The sequence below is a fragment of the Tachypleus tridentatus genome, unplaced genomic scaffold, assembly GCF_004210375.1.
Source record: "Tachypleus tridentatus isolate NWPU-2018 unplaced genomic scaffold, ASM421037v1 Hic_cluster_2, whole genome shotgun sequence".
In the NCBI taxonomy this organism is placed as follows: Eukaryota; Metazoa; Arthropoda; class Merostomata; order Xiphosura; family Limulidae; genus Tachypleus; species Tachypleus tridentatus.
Window position 1 is genome coordinate 35,202,895 of NW_027467782.1, and position 21,637 is coordinate 35,224,531.

Consider the following 21,637-nt stretch of genomic DNA (forward strand, 5'->3'; position numbering starts at 1 on the left):
AATTACCCTAACCACCTGGCCATGCCGGGCTCAGTTGTTACACATACCGTAGTGTTACGTATTTATTTCGGACTTGTATCAGATTTATTACACCACGTATGTTTGGAATTATGATTTCAAATAGCTGGGAATTTTAAATTAGAAGTTAATTGAATTTCATAATGTAACAAATTTGTATTCGCCAACAAGATTCATGCATACATATTTTTTTTTTTTTTTAACACATTTCAATATACAAAGTACAATTTATTACCTTGTTGCAGATAGTTAATACACGATTATATACAGAATTTTACAATCTCGCAAACACCATAGTCTTCTACCTGGTCTATAACTGTTTTATCTACGACAGGTCCACAAAGCACAAACCATTCATGTTCATACACATACCCTTACTTCACTTGACGGGAATACTAGCTATACTTGTGTGGCCCATCGCGGTTTACAAGCTTATTTTCCAGAGAAAATATCTAGAAATATTGTAGAAAGAAATACTAACGTCCGAAGTTAACTCCGAAGTTGAACGGATCGTAGAGTTAAATCTATAAACGTTCCAAGTGGAACGTCTGTTTTCCTACTAATAAGCGTTTATCACAACTATAGCTTACAAGACTTAGTTTAGTGACCTGTACCTGACCACTAATCCATTCTCACTCTCTCTCTCTCTGCGCGTCGGTTAATATACTTTTAGGTGAGATTCTTGATTTTTATTCCTGACTCTTCTACAAACTTGGAGAACGGGCAAAATTTCGATACGCGTCCAGCAATATACGTCACACGTATCAAACGGAAACGTATGCAAGCACTAAAATAAATGTGTAACTGTAAATGAGTTTCAGTAGCTTTAGTAAAATTGTGTATTTCTTTGCTTCTATATTTTGCATTTTCCGTTTGCTGCTTTTGAAGTTAACTAAATCCTATTCTCATTTAAGTTCAATACCACTGCATTTATTTAAAGAATCATTTGCCTCATGCTCTATCAGATTTCCATGCTAAACCTTGCCTGGACAGATTAATATCCGTAAGTCTAACAAAGTACTTATTTTCCCCATATAGACTGCTGTGCAGCAGTTTTGCGGCATCAAACCCGTATTTTGAACTACATTTAAAGTGGTGCCAAAGTGAAGCAAAGCTTTACAAGTTTAGTTGGTATTTACCTTGACTTTCAATTTATACCTAGCATATTTCCACTCTTTTTTGGAAACAATAACTACAAAACATGGTTCTACGGAACGACTTTGTGAAGCAAAATGGTGGTAGCAAACGTAATACAGTATCCACTTTATTGTGGACTCTACGTATGGAAACTGACTATACCAGTTGCTATAAAAAATATGCTGCCCTTTCCCCCATTTTTGTTACTGAAAATGTAGAAATTGATCTTTATTCTTAGGTCAGGTTTTGAACGACCAATAGTGACTGAGCTTCATCTTAAGATTTCTTTATTTGGCTGTCTTCTTCATCTGCTGCTGCTAACCCCAGCTTATTACTGCTTTCATCTTAAAGTCAGTCATTTCCTTACTACCTTGCTCTCCTTTTAAAAAGTGAAAAATGTATCGGTTCTTTGTTTCTCCATTTTCAATTAAGATGCTTTAAATATGCTATGCTGCTGCCTTCAAAAAGTCTGCATGATTCCCGACACTAGGCTTATTAGGTCGTCAAAAATGCGATATTAATTTCCTAATTTCTTGACTAACCAATAGTTAATGGCTATCTACTACTTTTATATAGTATTTTAAGAAAAAAAAAATAAATTTATTACAGTTCAAAATTTTCAAAATCAACTAACAAATCACTTTATCAAACAAACTGTGGAAAAATCAATATAAATCTTCAGGAATAAACCACTTAGCCAATTTCACTTTTGATGGTGGTGATACATTTTCAATATCCGTTTTAGAATATTAACTTAAATTTACGATTACCATTCTAAGTAATGGAACTGAATTATAAACACACTTGCACCTTAAAACCCCCTTTTGTAAACAGTTAATTATGAAAGTTTAAATATTTAAACATTGGTAAGACGTCAATGCCTACTATAAACTGTAACATAATGCTATTTTGGCAACAAGCATTTAACTATTTTTAGATCAGATTTTATTTTCAACTTGACATCGTGTGTAAATGTGGGTTAAATATAAATATTGCTGTTACTGAGATATATTGAAAAATAATAGATTAATGGAGGTTTTTTAATATTTAAATTTGTCAGCTATAAACTGACTTGGGCAGTGGAGGTAGAAGAACTCCTAACATTCTACCAATCATTTATTGGATAACTTCAATATTGTTTAGAAATTTCTTTTCTTGTGGTTAAAGCATAATGTGGTACTTGGATTAGTTTTTAAACCAACTACCAGTTTATTTCACAATGATATATTTTTTTACTCTTGCTGTGTTAATGTCTTTTACTTGCACTGTTAATATACATACATACACACATGTACTATGCATATTTCAAATAACTTTTGTAAATGGGTACAGGCTATCAGAAATTAAAATTGTAGATTGTTATACAAGTTATTTGAATATCATACTTCATATTCCTATTAGATAAGAGTAAAAAGTAGTGTTTAAAATAATTCTACACTGTATATAGTATCTCTGTTTTTGCATATAAGAAGTATATATTAAGTGAAGTTGATAAGCAGTCAAAAATAATTTCTCCCTTCTTTTTTGCAGGATTTCAAAGTGTTAAAGCTCCACAGCAGATGTTTTTCTTCCCCATTAGACTCTTTCAAGGTTGGCAAATGTGCAGTGAAGTCACTTCATATTATTCATATTTTTTATTTCTTGTGAATTCTTCCAAGAGCAAAGATAGGTTATATGATCAGTTACTCTGTACTCTGTAAGTGAGCTTGCAAGAAGTACTGTACACAAATATGCAAGCACAATAAACGAGTTCACAGTATGTGTATTTACTTGACCTATTAGATAGTTTATATTACTGGACTTTTCAAGTGCATTTCTCTTCTACCTACTTGATTTAGATGTTTTAAATTAATTATTTTACATTATTTAACTAGGCTATTGACAGTAACCATTTGTGCTTATACACATGCAATGTAAACTTAAAACAAGGCAGTAAACACATGCCTGTTTTTACTACACTTTTCCTCACCCACTTATAACTTGTTCTCAAATTGATCTTAACCTTAAGTCACTTTACATACTTGTATACAATTGTTCTATTAGTATCTGCTAAATAAGTGTAGGCATTTTATGCACCTGCTGTTTAACATTTTAACAGCACTGCTATTGTGTGCTATAATTTCAGAAATGAATACTAGCTCATTGCTGCTCAAAGAGCATACTGTAAAATGTGATGTTAAGGTAGTTCCTTTTGAAAATTTTATGGGTGGAATTTGTGGTTTCAACATGATTGAGCATGAGCTACAATGGCAGGTTTAGGTGGACTGTTCCCAAACATGATAATTCATTTTAACAAACAAATGACTCTCTTCAGGATCCCAAGGTTTGTCATCAGTCTTCTCAACAGAACACATTTAGAAATGTTGCAACTTTAGATTTATTTTTAACTTCAGATATAGAAACCACTGAGAGTAGGTGGAGAACATCTGGGTGTAAATAAAAATTTCCCTTTAGATTTGTTTTGCTGCTTATGAAGATAAGGAATATTTTGGTTACAAATTTTAAAGTGTGTTTTGAAGGGATGTGTCAAGAATTCTGTTTTGAATAAAGTAGCTGAGTTATTTGGAGACTATGATCATTGTAAAAATAATTAAATATTAACAATAAACTTCTTCCTTATGGGAAGAAATGAGTTGCTGCTAGTTAAAAACAGGTTGGCTAATGTGTAAGATTAAAAACATTTGAATTTAATTTATAAGTTAACTGGTGAGATAAGACTTGTATTATAGAATATAAAAAATTGGTGAAAACAACAAATTAGGACATCAAGAAAGATTGAGGAGAGAATGGCCAAAAATTTCTAAACAAAATTTTCTTTTAAATGCATTAAAGGTAAACAATATTAGAATGAGAGTAGGACCCTTGAGGTCCTAAAGGAAGGCTATTATATAATTGAGATGGCTGAGTTATTAAATATTACTCTTGTTTTCTGCTACAGTTTCAAGCAGAATTCAACATCTTGTTGATAAATGGAGATGAAGATAACTTCATTAATTCTGAGCTGGTTAAGAAACATTGGAAGTCTTCAACAATAAGACTTCTGGTCCAAATTTTCCCCAGTGGGTCTTGAAGGATGTTAGTACTAAGCAGCTCGCATATTCAATCTATTTTTGAATAGTGTGGCAGACACCAGAGGATGGGACATTAGCTAATGTAACTCCTTTTCAAGGGAAGTGACAGTTCTTGATGACGAGAAATCCACTAGAAATAAATGTATCTCTGAACGGCTGGTACAGGTATTAACAGTTTCCTTGATAAGGAGAGAACAGTGTTTTGACCTTCCTAGATCATCTTCACAGTAAGAAAGAGTTGACAATTGTTCCAGTAATTACTTGTCTTACATCAGTTGTGGAGAAATTTTGGAAAGTCTTGAAACTTCTAAGTTATTTAACAACTTAGAATCTTATGTGATAGTTGACATGACTTTACTAGAGGAGGGGTTAAAGGTGTAGATTTGTATCTGGATTTTCTGAAAATATTTGACAAGATGCCATATAAAAGGCTTGTAAACAAAGCATAACTGTAATCTGTGATGACAAGCAAACTCATATGTAGAGAAAATTATACTCTTAAAAACGACTGGTATGGGTAGAGAAAGCACTAATGGAGGAGTGAACAACATTTTGACCTTCTTTGGTCATTGTCAGGTTCACAAAGTATGAGTCAAAGGCTGGCTTTAAGGTTTTTTGTCTAAGTCAGTTTAGAGGATGGAACAACAGGTAGATCAGTAGGTCCTATCTTGTCCCAAAATGTATTATTGTGTATATCAAGAAGCTAAGAAATTAATGGCCTAATACATGTACTTTGTCTCTCTCTCTCTCTTTCTTTTAATTAGTAAATCCTTTTGTTGAAATTTAAGCTGAATAAACTTTGGTTCTAAAAGGTTTTCTTCCTTCTATACATTACACTAAATGATTAGTTTAATGAATGAATTTTGTAGTTTGCAGACCTTGAAATTATTAGGGCCAAACCTTCAGAAACAAGTACAAAGCCTGATGGTAATAATCTAATCTTTGGAAGGCATTTTAGTGACCACATGCTAGAGGTGGAATGGACAACTGCAGAAGGTTGGGGAGTTCCTCGAATCTGTCCCATTCATAACCTGTCTCTACATCCTGGTGCAAAGGTCTTCCACTATGCTCAAGAGGTATGTTCATGTAATAGAAGTAATTTGAAAATAAACATTTAGAGCAAATATTTAATTGTAAAATATTGCATGTGTTTGTGTATGGAGAATGGATGAAAAGGGCAGACATTAGTTGTAGGGAAAAAGATAGAAATTAGTAGAACCATAGTTTCTGTGTGCTACAAATTAATCACAGCACTGAATAGAACTTTAAAAGATCACTTTAGTTTACAAAGCAGCTAATTATATGTAACTGTAGCATATTTCTTAATTTTTTCGTGTTTCATATCACATTTGTAAAACTTTATCCATCTTGCTGTTATCTTGAACAGTAATGGTTGTGGGAGTTGCTGCTAGCTTTCTTTTTTTTTTAATTCTCTTCAGCTTTTTGAAGGTATGAAAGCTTTCAGGGGTGAGGACAACAAGATAAGATTATTCAGACCAGATCTTAACATGAAAAGAATGAGAACCTTAGCAGGGAGATGCTGTTTTCCAGTAAGTACCAATGCACTGAATTATTTATCCACTTGTACTATAGGGTCACATGCACATGAGAGAGAGAGAAAGGGTAAAAACCTTCTCAATTCCCTTAATTTTTGTAAGTTGCAACAAAAGTTCTTATCCTTTTCTTAATAGAATGTAAATTAAAACTTCAACCCATCCTCAAAAGAGTCTTTCCATCATTGGGATCATCCTTATTATTTTCTGATCAAATAAGTTAACCTCTTTGAAATAAGGTGAACATTGGAGGTACTATTCCAAAATAAAACATAACTACAGAATTTATAAAGGCATTTAAAATGTTTGTAACTTCATTCTTTCAGGACAACTGTCAAGACCAGTTTTGGAATGACTAGTTTGTCACTAGTGCTGAATGCTAGGCTTAGGGCCTTTTGAGGAATAATAAAGAAAAGTTGGTTTTTGAAATTGATTTAGTAAATTCTACTTTTGTCAATTTTTACTAAAGGATTCGAGCAATATCCCTCATCCTGAACTGTTGTTAGTTGGACATAACACCGAATAAGGCAGCTGTATTACTTTTAAGCTGGTTAAAGAAATTAAGTGTAAAACTTGCAAGGATATTGCATCAGATAATACTTGCCTGTGGATTTTGAAGATAGTTAAGGTATGGTCCTGTGAGCCACTATCCAATATTTCTTGTTTCTTCATAATGGGCTGGTGGTTCTATAAGATTGGAATTGCACTAATGATGCTTCTCATTGCAGAAGAGGTAATAAATTTGTCCATAAGGTCATTACTTTTGCATTAGTTGTGGAGAAGTTTGCTTTTAAGATAGTTTCCAAATTTTATTACAAAAATTTATCTCTAGTGGTGTACAGAATGATGTGTGTAGATGGGAAAGGTAGTCACAATTGGGAGAGACTAGAGCATAATTTTGGTACCTTTGCTCTTTTTATTTATATCAATGGCATAGGTGAATTGGGAATGACTTAAGTTTGTTGATATTAAGATTACACATGTTATAAGTAGTGAATGGATGCTTGTGCTTCATAAAAGAATTGAGTAATTTGCATGTAGGGGCAAATAAATGCAAAGTGGCTTTTAATTATAATAAATGCAAGATAATTTGTGCAAGATACCAAATTTATTTATAAATATAACTTCTATTTAAACAACCTCCATATTGTTTTAGAAGAAAATGTCTTGATGCCCTAGTTGATTAGTCTTGTAAGCCATCCAAGTAATGCCATGTTGCTAGAGGTAGGGCAAATATATTAATTTATAGAAATTCTGAAGTATGAAGAGGTTTTATTTTTCAATGTATAGATCACTGGTTAAGTCTAACTTGATATAATATAAAGTATTGTGCTTCTTACCTTATTAAAGATATTGAACTGTTTGAAATGTTTCAAAGGAGGGTTATTAGGGTGATACCTGAAGTGAAGTTGTAATGAGAAATTTCTTTTGAAACTCTAAGAAAAGTTCAATTGTTAATTGAGAGAATTGATGTGTGAAGCCTGTCTTTTTGTGTCCATCATGGTGAATGTGGTAAAACTAGTGAACACAAGTTTTAGCTGAGTAGGATTTTTCTTCAGCTAAAGTTTTTACCAACAGGTGACTTGTCCTTTTGGAATGAGTTGCGTTCAAACATGAGGAAGGAGAGGATATAAGGGAAGGACCTATATTCATGATATAAAGGTTGCATTAAGTTTTAATGATTAGGTTAGTAGATATGATAGTCAAGATAGACCAACAGATCCCTTATCCATGAATTTTGTTATATTCAGGAATAATATGTGGTATGTAAAGAGGTAATAACCTATTTTAATCTGTAATCAATAATACAAAATTCTGTTTCTGGCTTAGCAACTAGCACCACTATTTGTTTCAATCGATCTATTTGCATTAGTAATCCCTCATTTTGAAGTCCAAATGCCATAATCATGAGGTTTACATTAAGTTTGCACTACTATGCCAGGATTGTTTTTCAGTCGCATTTTAGTGAGTTGTTTCCCATCCATATTAAGTGTCTGATTCAAATAATTATGAATATGTATTCTCTTGCATGTGCTATAATTAAAGATCAGTTGTCAAATATTCATTCAGTTTGAGTTAATCATTCATTCTATAGTACCTCAACATCTTTTACTGTTGGAAATTCCTAATATAAATGACAAAAGCAAAGACCTATGCACTTACCCTGGAAATACTCCACTAGTAATATGAACCCATTTTGACTTGGCTTCTATAACCTTTTCTGTGATTTGACTTGTTTAAGGTGATGAAGTGAGGTGAAGCATTATGAAAATGACTGCTGAGAAAGGGGAGTGAGACAAAGGTGGCAGAAGGGAAGTAGCCCAGGCTGGAGCCCGTAGTCCAAAAAGCCAAGACATCAACTCAAATGGCACGATTCGGGGCTAGGCAAGAAAATTGCCTTGGCTGGGATCTAAAGATCCAGTGCCAGAGATTTGGATGTTGAGGGAGTGCCCCAAGAAAACTCACTTTCACAGGACAGGCATCAAACTTTTTACTCCCACCCCAGTTAGTAGTTGTTGGATTGGCTGGTTAATATTTTGGTTGGATATGTGAGTGAAAGTGACTTTCTTTGCTGTCTGAGTTATTGGGGTGAAAGAGCTGATAGAATGTATACTTTGTGTGACAAATACTACTTGACTTGAACAAATTGTGATTATCAAATAGTTGTATTATTACTAACTGAAAAAGCATAGAACCTCTCACTTTGTTAGCCTCATAGTGTGAACTTTTAAGATCGTGGGGAGTGACAAGGAGTCTGTCAACATAGCTGGTTCTTGTTGAATTATTTTGTAAAATAGGGATTTAAAAACTAGTTAATCAGCTGCTTTTGTATTGTACAACTTCCTGGCTGGTGAAGCTAAGCTTAGATAACTTGGACATTGCCAAAGCTGGTCATGTGGTAGCAGGATTAAACTACTAGAATACTTAATGCAGTGTAAACAAATGCACATGGTAACACACTTTGGAAACATTACACTGAATCTTAAGTGTCCTAAACAAAACTGAAGCAACCACATAGAACTGTATAAATAAGAGGAAAAAGAAAGAAGTTGGAAAGAGTTTGGAAACAAATAACTTTATTACGAATAAGTAAATAAAGCTAATTGTGATAGAATAACCTGGAAGGTATTCCTGTATAAATAGTATGCCTGTAATTTTAATTATTGCTGAAATGTGTCCATTTAAATGCAGACCTTTTGACAATTTTATGAAGTTAACATGAAAAGCACAATGAAAGCAAGAGCTCATACTATAGCAGGAGAGAGAAAACAGGGTGTGAGTGTAAGAACCTCATCTTTCCAGGACTAAAAGCAATGAGGACTAGTAGGACTTCTACCCCTATCATCATGAAGGTCGCAGGAGACTACTCTAATGATAAAGTATCGACCTTCCTATAAGGTTATTAAGAATTTAGTCATATTACAGCAGGTCCAATCAATGTATCATTATTAGGAAATGGCTGTTGGATGTACTGAAACATGTACAAAAAGCTGAAAGGAAAATTAACTGTAACAAGGGCACAGAAGTTGTTTCAGTGATTTCCTGCTGTTTGTATAATAGGTCTTTGGTTTTATGAATAAAGTAGTCTGGTTTCCTTATTCTACTCTTAAAGTGAAATACTCAGTCAATCTTTTATACACATTTGTTAGTCCTATAAAAATCTTTTGCTAATGCAGTCCATATATTTATATGAAATGTGGATGTGTAAAGTTTGAGCCTAATGAGATGGTTAGGATATTAAGTTTTGAATTCCCATCACAGAACATGCTCATCCTATGTGGTTGACTGGGTCAGTCACAAGTTTTAAAAATACTAGTTAATCCTAAACTAATTGGGGTTAAGGTGATTATGGGGAAAGAACATGGATGTGTAAGGTTTGAAATTAGGTTACATTACAAGAATTGTATTTTAAGTTGGACTATAAGAATGTACATCTTAACTACAGATACATTAATTCCTTAAAAGAGGTTGTAATGTTCCTTTATTTGTAGTTAATTATTTTTGTATATTTATATACCTTTTTCTCTTTTTAATTGTACCATCTCTTGAGTTTGTTTACTCATGATGCCTGTTTTCACCCCATTAGAGAATTATAACATTATCCACATAATAACAGAAATGACTGTCACAGTATCTATGATCCATTGTAAATCAGTATTAGTATGGAAGTATGTTTTAGGCATTTTGTTAATATTCAGTAATCACCCTGCATCATTTATATAACTTGTTAAGGATCAGCATTTTCAAAGACATACTAAGTTTTGAATATTTTAACAAATGCTTTTTTCTTCTGATTTTAAAGAACTCTCGTATTACGGTTTAAGTTCTTAGTGTAAGACAGGGTTCCCAACCGGCGGGTCGCGACCCCCCAGGGGATCGCGAAGCCTTGGTAGGGGAGTCGCGTAGCCTTGTTAGAAGTAGCTTGGGATAACATTAATTTTATTTCATCAATTACATTTTCATGCTCTTACATTTTTTTTTGTTTCGGTGCAAAGCAAAACGTGTGCTACGTTAGTTCAATGTCATTAGGTGATATTATGGGTGTATGTATGCGTGCCTGTGAGTGAATGTGAATGTGTCTGCAACTGTATGTATGTGTGTACTAGTGAGTAGCGAGTATGTGAGTGCACGCGCATGTACGCATGCTTGTGTGTCTGTTTAGCTGTGATTAAGTGTATGTGTGCTCGCTGTCGACACGTGAGTCACATGTCCGTTGCTGATTGGTGGATGACGAATCGCACGACTGGCCACGCTCCCTTCCCTCTCAATACTTATCCCATCATTACTCTACCTGCACCCCCCACGAGTAGTCAGTGTAAGATCTACAGTTGCCAAAGCATTCATTATTCAACATTTTTATTTTATTTTAACAAGGAGATAAGTAAGCAGTAGAGGTGAGTTATGCCCATGGCTAAACGGCGCAGATACTCAGAATGCTACCTCAACATTGGCTTCACCACTGTGCTCGCCAACCACGGCATCGAGAAACCACAGTGTGTTTTGAAACATCCAGAACACGCAAAGAAGGGTTTGGATTTCTTCAAACGGCATGAACGGTGTCTTAAAAGCCAAAGAATCGATAGAAGTGGGTCGTTTCAGCAGCAGAGTGCAGCCGTAGTGGAAGCTTCATATGAGATTGCATTCGAAATTGCTAAACAAAAAAAGCCTCACACGATTGGAGAAACACTTCTTAAACCCTGCATGATGAAAGCAGTAAATCTTATTCTTGGAGAAGCCAGTGCAAAGAAGATGCAGCAAGTATTCCTGTCAAATAATACTATACAGAGGCTCATTTCTAAAATGTCTATGGATGTGAAGGAACAGGCTTTGACTGAAATCAAGGGTTCCCCTTTGTTCTCCTTTCAGCTTGACGAGTTAACAGATGTAAGTTCATGTTCTCAGTTGCTTGTCTTCGTGAGATACATTAATTCAGGTGACATCAAAGACGAATTCTTATTCTGCAGTGCACTTGAAACCACAACAAAAGCTGATGATGTCATGGAAAAAGTTTCAACTTTTTTTCAAGATGAAGATCTTCAATGGGAAAACGTGTGTGGGGTTTGTACGGATGGGGCACCGGCTATGCTGGGGTCGAAATCAGGATTCCAGTCGAGAGTGAAGAAGCTAGCACCTCAAGCAAAGGGCATCCACTGCATGATTCACTGATATGCTCTCGCCAGTAAGAGTCTCCCTGCCTCTCTGCAGGAAGTGCTCGAATCTGTAATCAAAATTGTAAATTATGTGAAGACTCAAGCACTCAACACTCGCCTATTCAAAGAACTATGCAAAGACATGAATGCTGACCACAAAGTCCTTATTTTCTACACAACAGTACGTTGGTTGTCGAAAGGAAACGTTATTAATCGTGTCTATGAAATGAAAGATGAAATAAAGCTATTCCTGAAGACTCAAGAAAGGAAAGATCTTGTAGCTCACTTTGAAGATGAAGCATGGAATAAAAGGGTTGCGTACCTAGCTGACATTTTTGACCAGCTGAACAAGCTCAATTTGAAGCTTCAAGGAAGGGAAACACATGTTCTCCTTTTTCAAGATAGTCTTCGGCCTTTGTTTCCAAACTGCAGAACTGGCGTCGGAAAACCAATTTTGGAAACATTGCTATGTTTGAAAAACTTTGTGGAGTGACGGATGAGTCTCAGATCCAACTGGATCAGTTCCTCAAGGATGAGATTACCAAACATCTTCAGTCTCTAGAAAAGGAAGTCGAGCATTACTTCCCTGAGCTATCACAGGAACAGGAGGCCCTGGTAAGGAACCCATTTTGTGCTGAACTTGATGTATCCAGCATCCCAGATGATATCCAAGATGAATTTCTGGATCTAAGGAATGACTCTTCAGCTCGTGATCTCTTCAAGGTGAAATCCGTGACTCAGTTCTGGTGCGCTATGTATCAGTCATACTCCAAAGTCAGCATGATAGCTTTATGTGTCCTTGTTCCATTTGCTTCTACCTACTTGTGTGAGGCAGGATTTTCCACTCTTGTCAATATAAAAACAAAGAATAGGAACAGATTGGATGTTGGAGATGACATGAGACTGGCTCTAACAAATGCTCGACCACGAATTTCAAAGCTTGCTGCTGAAATGCAACATCAGGCATCTCACTAGCTGGGTTGGATAGCTGTTCAAACCTATGTTAATATTATTTTAAGAAATATATGTTCTTTTTTGTGAATTCAGGTTGGACCAATGTGATTTAATTTGCTAATAAATAATTACAGAATTTTTAAATATTTTTTCAGATGTTTCTTTCCCTCTCCTTCACAGAAAATAAAAAAAATTAAGCTGCTGATAGTAAGCCCTAAGTAGGGGGTCACATGGGTTTCAAACTTTTAGGTAAGGGGTCGCGAGTGCCAAAAGGTTGGGAACCCCTGGTGTAAGATAACATTCATTAAACGTTTTTTTAGTTTAAAGATGTGACTGTTTTTATAAGTGTTTTTTAAAGAATTACTCATAGATGCATCAAGAATAAATGGTTATTTCCAATACTTGAAACATTGCATTTATTAGTATTGGATAACATGATGATCCAATGATGTATTTTTACAAACTTGCTACCCTACCATTAAGTTGTTGGAATGTAATTAAAAAATCCAAATTTTGTACTGTATTCAGTGTATGTATATACTTGTAAATTACATATATTATTTCTCTCTAGGATTTTGATGGTAAAGAACTTATTACATGTATAAAAAAATTGATTAGTTTGGACCAGGAATGGGTACCTATATAGTTCTTCTTCTTCACTCTATATACGTCCTACATTTATTGGTATAGAGGTAAGATGTTTTTCTTTAATGTTTGTTTTACATTACATTATATTATATACACAAGACTTAAGTGTTTTTAATTATTTAATTGGTTTTCAATAAGGAATTCAAACATTACTCTTCTGGTAAAATTTATATTTGAAAAATTATGAGAATTAAAGATATCTGATGAACTTGAGTAAAATGGTGCTTTTTCAAATCTGAGACATTTCAAATTTCCTTTACTGATTATAATGTACATTTTAACCTTGCACACTTGTTTTGCTTATTTTAGCCTTCTCTTGGTGTAGCTGCAGCAAACAGAGCTCTTCTGTTTGTTATAACAGGCCCAGTTGGTCCATATTTCAGCACAGGAGTGAAACCTGTTTCCTTGCTGGCAGACCCTAAATATGTACGAGCATGGCCTGGAGGGGTTGGAGACAAGAAGATGGGATCGTAAGCAGTATATTAACTTTCAATTGTGATAAATGTTTTTTTTCTATATTACCATTTCTTTTTTTTCATAGCATTTGTTCTTCATGTAGTACTGCAAATCATTATTGTCTGAAGTCTTGTATCTCTAAAAATCAACTATTATAAATTTGTTTTTTAATTGAGATTGAATATTGTATTGTGTTTGAAAAACTAAAACTTTACTAAATTCATACTATTATCAGTTTATACCTAAAAGGTTTGTAATTTACTCTATTCTAACAACAGTAGCTTAAAAGGGAGACAAAACATATGTTTGTCTTATTTTAGCAACCACAGTTTATACCTGAAACATATTTTCTACTTTTAACAGTATCCTAAAATTTGTTTCACATCTATATTTAAGAAGTTTTATATGTAACATTTTGTATATAGGTAAATGTGGCTGAATTCAATATGTATATTTAAATCTTATTTTAATCCTATTCTACTTTAATAATTAAGGCTTAATGCAATTTTTGTATTTTGTAGTTTATGAAAATCTAATTTACTGTAATAAATTCCTTTCATTATTTTTGTTAGAAATTATAGCCCAACAATTTACATCCAAAGACATGCTGAAAAAATGAATTTACAGCAAGTGTTGTGGATATTTGGAGAAGATCATCAGTTAACAGAAGTGGGAACGATGAACATATTTGTACTGTTAATAAATGAGAAAGGAGGTTAGTCTGAACCTTGTACAGGATGTCAATATATCCAGTTATCTGTATTTATATCATGATTTGATGTATTTATCAGTTAAATATGAGTATTAAACACAGTAACAATAAACTATTAGTTCAGTATAAAACCATGATTTAGAAAAGTATTACAATTAAATCTTGGTTAAGAATAAGCTCATTAAAAAAACAACAAAAAACTTGTAGCTATAAAGCCATAGACATACAATTATATTTTTTTGTTGACCCTCATAGAGAAAGAGTTAATAACACCCCCTCTGAATGGATTAATTCTTCCTGGTGTGACAAGACAGAGTTTGTTAGATTTAGCCAAAACATGGGTGAGACCTTTTTCTTTTAAACATATTTACCTAATTTAGAAATGATCGTTTAGCAACATCCGAAGAAATCAGACCTATTAAATAGGAAAATCTTTCAGTTATTTACTTACAAAAATTACTCAACAAACAGAATAATCTAAAGATGCTAGAATTTTTTGTTTTTTAAAATGTATGTTTTGAACAAAAGTTAGTTTTATTCCTTTTTTCCAAAATGCCTGTTTCACATACTAAAAACTTGTTTCTCCTTTACAGAATGAGTTCAAGGTATCTGAAAGACTGATAACTATGAAAGAAGTACTACATGCTCTAAAGGAAAACCGGGTAAAAACAAATGAACACTATTTTTTAATTTTACTACATTTCTTTGTTTTTCTTATAGCAAAGCCACATCAGGCTATCTGCAGTTCCAATATCAAATTGGTGTCTGTTAGATTCCTTCCAAGCAAAAATTTTGGGACCACTATAAAGTTTTAATTCCTAACTCTTAATAATTAAATATTCTCATTTTGGTTTTTAGCTAGATAAAGTAAATCTTGGTACAAATAATCTGTAGTATACAATAAAAGAGTGCATTTATCTGTGATACATCAAATGAAAACAAATTCTGGTATGATCTTTAAGTGTCTTCATGAAGTATTGTAATATACTAATATAACATGAACTGTGTTTTTTCAAATTGTACTTGCTATTACTGTTGTCTGAAATTTTTATATATGTTATTTTACATGGTCATTTTATTTGTATATGCTATGTGGAAAGTTTTATATTTGGCTCTTTGGGAGATATACATGAATAGTGTGACTCATCCTGTAACTGTCTTCCAGTAGTTTAATGTTCTGAATATAGTTTGAATTCATTCAGGAGCTTTTTGATGTGTTGGTAATATATACAGTTCTGGTGAGTGGATATGTCTCTAATTTATCTACCAAAAGTGTCTTTGGTAAGCAAGATGTCCAATGGTTGTAAAGGGATTAGGATTCAATTATTTTTGCAACTTACTATTCATTAAACCTTTTTAAATTATTTTAATATACTGTACCATGCAATGTGTAACATTTAATATAAGTAAAACTTTGTTGCTTGAACATATTACTCCTGTCTTACAAAACACTCACACAATGAGAAAGTTCAGTTTATAAGGGAATCTGATGTATGTGAATTAATGTCTTTGTATAGCTACTGGAGATTTTGGAAGTGGTACAGCATGTGTAGTGTGCCCAGTGAGCCGTATCCATTACATGGGACATGATTATAACATCCCTACCATGGAACATGTTCAACCATTGAACCTGAGGTTTCTCAAAACACTAAGTGATATTCAGGTATTTATAGCAGTTGAACTTAGTCAAGGTTTGGCATCTAGGTTTGTAATTTAATTAGTTGTAGTTAGCCAGGTAAGCATACTGTTTTACATGTTAGTATTTTATTAAATGGTTACTGCAACCTCCAATAGCTTCCCAGTTGTAATTTCAAATAGTTATGTCTGTTCACATCTTATTTTTCTGCTGTTGTCTTTCTAATGTTTAAGAGTACAATATATTTAGTTTCATTAGTTAGCTTACTTTGACAAAACTGCTTGTCTCTTGAAATATAAATTCCAAATTCACATCAATGTTTATATTGCTTACTCTTAATGAAGAAATCTTTTAATGTAGCAGTTACATATTAGATTTAATGTAGTAATAGTATTTTATAAAGTTGTGTAATATAAATTTGGATAACAAACACTATTCTTTTATTTGCCAATCAGTATGGTAGGATTCCACATAAATGGGTAGAGGAGATTGAAGATGTTCCTGGGATTCAGTTGGAGTCTGTGGAAGAAAGGGTTTAGCTATGTGCATCTCTCTCTTTATGCTGTGATACCTGTATAGAAGAGAAAAGAATAGCTAGTTTTAGCTCCAAGTTTTGTTACACTTGCATTTAAACTTCCAGAATATTCCTTGAATATTTACTAGAGTAGAACTGGCCAGTAATTGCCACCATCATAAAGTAAATGTTCAAGGCTCTCTTAATTATTAATCCAACTAGACTTCCAATGAGAAACATGTACACAGAAAACTAGTAATGCATGCTTGTTAAATCAAGTACATCTTTTTTCCCCATCCTTTAAGTGGGTATATCTTTTTTAAAAAATTTTAAATGAATTGTAAAATCAGTTGTTTTTTTGCAATTCTTTCAGACAGAGAAGGCACTTTCTTTACACAACTCCTAGTTGATTTTATTTGTAGCCTTCTAAAAATCTAGGTTTCTCTTTTGTCTGTTGCAATCCACCATTAGAAGCTGTAAAATTAACATGTACATCATAATAGTAAACAGTTAAAGTTTGTTATCTCATGAATACTGATAAAGTTCCATTTCTTTTATCAGTTCTTTTGAAAAACAAATTTGGCAAGCTTCCTTTCAAAATATTGGATGTATTCAAGCAAAAGTCTTTTACTTTAAAGTAAAATCTTAAAGGGACAAAAAGAAACTTGTTAGCATAGCCTGCCAAGGATGTCCCTTGCACCTACAAATTATCACCACCCCTTACTGCTTGTGTATTCATCCAACCTTTTCTTGAACTCTGAAGGTTTCTACCTCTTCCACTGTTTGAAGGCAACTCATTCCAAAAATCAACCACCCTGTTTGAAAAGTAACTGTCAAAATTGCAGATGACTCCTACTCTGCCACAATTTCAACCTATGCCCCCTTGTCTTGTTTTCACTGCTAAACAGTTTGGATCTGCACCCTTAATCTTAAACGTATCAAATTTTCACCTCTGACCCATCTCTCTCCCAAGAAAACAACTTTAGAGACTGAGGAGTCATAGAACAGTTCCACAACCTCTGGCATCATCCTACTGCCTCTTCTCTAAACTTCTTTCAACAATGCAATGTCTTTGAGGAAGGGAAACAAAAACTAAAGCACTTTAAATGAAGTCTGATAAGTGATCTGTACAGTGAAACAACAGTAAAATCCCTTGTCTTCTATTCAGTATTTCTGTAGATGCTACTGAAAATTCTGTTAGCTCTATTGCTAGCTACAATACACTACTTAGATGAGGTACGTGATTTTTCAATCACAACACTCTCCTTTTTCTTTTCCAACTGCAGTATCTAATGTATTCTAGTTTAACTTGTAACAGTAATTTGAATTGTGAAAACCTACATGCATCACCTTACATTTTTGATACTTAAACATCATTTGCAACATTTGGCCCAGTGCAGGATATTTTGATACAGTTAGCCACCCTAAAAATCTTAATTTCATATGTAAACTTCATTATTTTATTAGTCATTCCAGAGTCAACATCAAATATAAATTGCAAACAGCACAGATCACTGAGGTACACTACTTGTCACTGTGATCCAGTCAGATCTAACACCACTTATTACTATTCTTTGCTTTCTACTCTCCAGCTAAATTTCTATCTAATTTAATAACATTTTCCCCACACCCACCCTTAATTTAAGTTGTTTTGTGAGTGACCTTAGCAAATGCTTTTTGAAATTCAAGATAAATCAAACCTACAGTATCTTATTAATCAACTCTTGCAGTAACATCCTCAATGAATGTCAAGATTTGTTTATAGAAGAATTTCCTTTCTACTGTGATTGTGCAAAATGTGTATTTGCTGAAGTACTCTATTCAGTCTTGTTAATTAAAATCTAGTAAATTGTACTTCAAATAATGGATTTAGTTGTGTAGGATAAAAAATGTATTTTCTATAAAATGAGTGATATTTAATAGAAGTACTAACTTTTTGAGTTTTTGGTAGACTGTTAATCATTGTTTTTGTTTAGTTATTAAACAAACAACATAGTGGTTGTGATACATAATCTCTTGAAATACATATCATTTTCTAATTATTTAATGTATTTATTGTATTGCATAAATATTTTGTGGTAAAATGTCTTTTGATTAACCTGTTTGTTGTTTGACACAATGAGCATCTCCCAGTTCTATCACCAAAGCTTCCTTAAAAAATAATTTCCCTTTTTGAAAGGAGAGAAGACTTAACACGTTTTTTCAAACAACAAAAATACAAACATACAATAACTAATTAAATGGATGCTAGACTTAAAAGTACATAGCACTTAATTTTTGGACTTGCAAGTTTAATGTTATGAGAAGTGGTTATAGGAGAACCTCCAATACACTAAATTGTTACCTGATTAGAATTAAAATAAACTGAATTGTCAAAATATAGATGTTTTCCAAAACCTAGATGCTTTTAGCTATGAATAAATTCTAAATTAAACTAGATAACATGCATCTCAATCTTGTTAGTAGATATACTCTGATAGCACCACTAGTTGTTTCCAGTATTTGTACAAATACTGGAAATACTTGGGAGTTTTATAATTTAGGTTTCAAATATTATCTAAACTAATAGTGTATCTATAAGTGATCAAGAAAAATGTATGCATAAATCTTAATATACATTAATGGTGCTACTAAACCTATAAAATGAAGAATAGATCCAGAATTCAATGTTTTAACACAAGGATAGCATCCTTTGTCAAAATGGAATTAGTTTTCTGCCACTGATATACAGAGTGTGTGGAAAGTCACTGTGCAGTTTTATAATCATATTTGATTCAGTCTATTTCAAGCCAGCAACTGATAGTGGTGTTTAGAAACAAAATAAGAAGGATCCAAGTCTGTATTGATGACAACGGTGGTCACTTTCAACATTGTTTATAATTGTCATTCATATTTACCTCCTGTATTCTATATTGAAGCATGTCTGTTAATAAATATATAAGTGCACAGTGACTTTCTGAACACCCTGTATTATTTGTTCACAAGCCCTTATTGGTAGTCTAGATAAATATGAAATATTTAATCAGCAACTAAAGGAAATGCATGATGAAATAGTCATTTCTGTGTTGAAGAACAATACTTGCACATAAAATGTCTGTAGTGAAAATTGATAAGGCTCCTCTTACACATGCAACTATTTATATAATACATGCACTGAATTGTTAATAGTAATAACTTTGGTCTCTTATTTAATAATTTACTTATTTTTGAGTAGCTTGTGACATTTTTAAGTTTGTTTTTTACAGGTAGCATTATTTGTTTACTATTTACTCTACATGTTTACCTTTTTTTTCAATATTAAGAAATATTAGTTTTAGATTAGTTGGTGTATACTTTTGCTGTTTGGTGAATTATGCCAGTGACTGGCTAAAAGAAATGTTAACTTTTTTAATCTCATATTCTTGTAACTCATTGAAATAATGATGCAATGCTGATTTTAATTTTGTTTTGCCTTAACTTTAGATACATTGCTCAATCTTAAATTTCATCCATTTATAAGTTTTAACTAAATTTTGTTAAGTATTTATTCTACAAATCATTGAAGTTATCTGCTAGGCAAGTAATGTAACTTGAATCTGTCTTGGAGTATGAAAAAATTATTATTTTTTTTTTTTTTTTTGATAATAAACAGCACTTTATACTTCACTGGGGCATTGTTTCAAACATAGAGATAGAAAACAAATGCAGGTTGTCCTGTTGGTAAACTGTTTTATTCCACTTTGATAGTGATTCCAAAAGCCATTTTAACTTGATTAAAGTAACTATTCACTTTCAGACTAGTCAAGAACACTGAAATAAACTATTAGGAATGACTGGAACAATATCTAATAAAATACATACAAGTTTGTGTTGCAAATGTGTGTGAGCATCTAACATGTTGAACAGATGAATTTGCATTGTAATTTTCTTACTGAAGCTAGTCATATAACATCACCCATAGTTGTATTTAGATGTTTGTTTTTCACACACTAACACTTGCAGGTAGTTTTAAAAATTTGACATTTTTACGTGTGAAATAATACACTAAGAGTTAAAAAATAGCACTGACTGCTTTGGCAAATTACTCTAGGTAGAAAATCTGTATTATATGATGTAACTAATGCTTGAGTTAACTGCAGATACCAGTCACTTTCTGTTATTCTTTTGTCAGTTATAAATACTTTTAATGATAAGTCACTAAAGTGTGTTTTACAAGCTTCTTAACCACAGGTAAGAGTAAATTTTAATTAACACATTTAAATCTTATTTTCTACCTAAAATGTTTCTATAATTACTTTGAATACCTCTGAACTTTCTTTTGTATAGTATTAATAACAGTAGTAGTTGGTTTACTAACCACTTTTTCAACAAATGTCAGTTTACAACTTACTTTCTCAGGATGTAGGACTTAACTTTACATGCAAAGCCAGAGAGTAAGGGGAATACACAAATAAATTACAAATGTTATTGTTACATAATCATTTAATTGTGATTTTAAATAATCCTGCAAAATATTTTCAGAAACGTACAAGTTTGGTATGTCAGTTAAAACTGTATTAGATTGAACTTCCATAAGGATAAACACCACTACACTAATACAATATTCTACATATATGAGTACAGCTTATAAAATGTAAGATTTTGGAGAAGCATAATCACAAATTTTGGGAGTCAAATTTTTCTAGGAAAGTTTTCACAAAAGTGGTATTCTTCTATAAGTAAAGAACAAAGATCATTTAACAAACTTCTAAACAATTTATTAGCAGCAGTAAGACTAGTACTCTTACTACTGTATCAAAAATACAAGTTCTACAACACTGTATCCCAAACTTGAAAAATCTGAAATGTACTAGTTTCACAATCACATCCCACTTTGTTGTTATTACTTTTAAGTACAATTTGAAGTGTAACCAACATCAATAGGAAAAATTTTCATTCATTTGAAGCAAAGGAACATAATGAATTAAAAATAATACACTACTACTGTAAACAGTCCAATGAAGCTATAGTCTAAATCTAGGTATTCTCTCCTATAGTTATCTACAGTTTTGTACAAACAATTCATAGAGGTAACTTTCTCTTTTAAGCTGTTCCATTCATAAAATGTAGACTATGAATTTTCATATTTTCACTAACACCAATTAAAATTATTTAATGCAATGTAAGGTTGAAAATACAGTATCGTTCTATACAACCCATCAGATGAGCATAAATAAACCTGTTTGATTTAAAAAAAACAAAAAAAATCCTTCATTACTAGTAAACTTTCAAAACAATTACATAGTGACAATGGTAAGGGTTTTATAAA

General features: G+C 32.7%; 1 long non-coding RNA gene and 1 pseudogene across 2 annotated transcripts in view; one reads left to right on the forward strand and one right to left on the reverse strand.

Moving 5' to 3' along the window:
• The first annotated feature begins 1,219 nt into the window (after nt 1–1,219).
• Nucleotides 1,220–19,995, forward strand: LOC143242275 (branched-chain-amino-acid aminotransferase, cytosolic-like; annotated as a pseudogene). The gene is made up of 11 exons (XR_013022574.1): nt 1,220–1,273; nt 1,374–1,505; nt 2,686–2,745; nt 5,096–5,302; nt 5,666–5,776; nt 12,956–13,076; nt 13,342–13,502; nt 14,061–14,203; nt 14,456–14,541; nt 14,794–15,863; nt 16,292–19,995. The product of XR_013022574.1 is annotated as a branched-chain-amino-acid aminotransferase, cytosolic-like (transcript).
• Nucleotides 16,194–21,637, reverse strand: part of LOC143243381 (uncharacterized) — a 60,282-nt gene continuing 54,838 nt past the window's right edge. Inside the window, exon 3 of the long non-coding RNA XR_013024390.1 lies at nt 16,194–16,407. This is a non-coding gene — a long non-coding RNA (uncharacterized LOC143243381). The remainder of the gene's footprint in view (nt 16,408–21,637) is intronic.